We start from the raw sequence: 772 nt of genomic DNA on the forward strand, positions 1-772 counted from the left end.
GGATGGAAAATACTGCGAACTATCATTTCATTCATTTACTACGTTGTTATGATAATGCATATATCTTAATAAGTTAATATGTTTTATTTTTTCTCATGTATTATATTCCTTAATATCATTCTAAGTGAATATAAATTTATATTTGAATCAGGGATGGAGTGCTGTGATTTAAAAGTAAAAAAAAAGTTATAAGCAAATATCATTGACTTATACAGATGTTATAAATCATTGAGAAAGAATATAGATATTTCTTCATCAGAACGATCATTAATGACTGACTTGAGAAACTGGAAACGTAAAATACGATTTACGATTTTATGTATGTATATATTACAAGATAGAAAGATCTGTTTTATCTAATTATCGATTAATTTAATTCAAATAGTTAACAGTGGAGATGTAACAATACTTTTTAAAAAATAAAGATTCTTAGATTTCTCTCTGCAAAAATATCGGTCATCTTTCAAGGTGAAAAACTCATGTCACAAGATTTTGGATGATAAATGTCTCAAAAATTGTTATAATCAGTATCTTTCTCGTCTGACAAGAGGCCTCGTCCATTTTCTATCCCTTAAAGAAAACGGGAGATCAGATCTGAGACAAACCGGACCAATAGGTATTCTTTTTAGTATATATATTATTATTTCTGAAATTTAAGTGCGTTTCATATCTCACATTTCATTTTCTTGTTTACATATAACGGAAAGAAAGTTCTATAATTTCATTTATACCTAATCGTGTGACTGATTTAGGTTGCATCTTACACTGAGAC

Source organism: Penaeus monodon, chromosome 23, assembly GCF_015228065.2.
Source record: "Penaeus monodon isolate SGIC_2016 chromosome 23, NSTDA_Pmon_1, whole genome shotgun sequence".
In the NCBI taxonomy this organism is placed as follows: Eukaryota; Metazoa; Arthropoda; class Malacostraca; order Decapoda; family Penaeidae; genus Penaeus; species Penaeus monodon.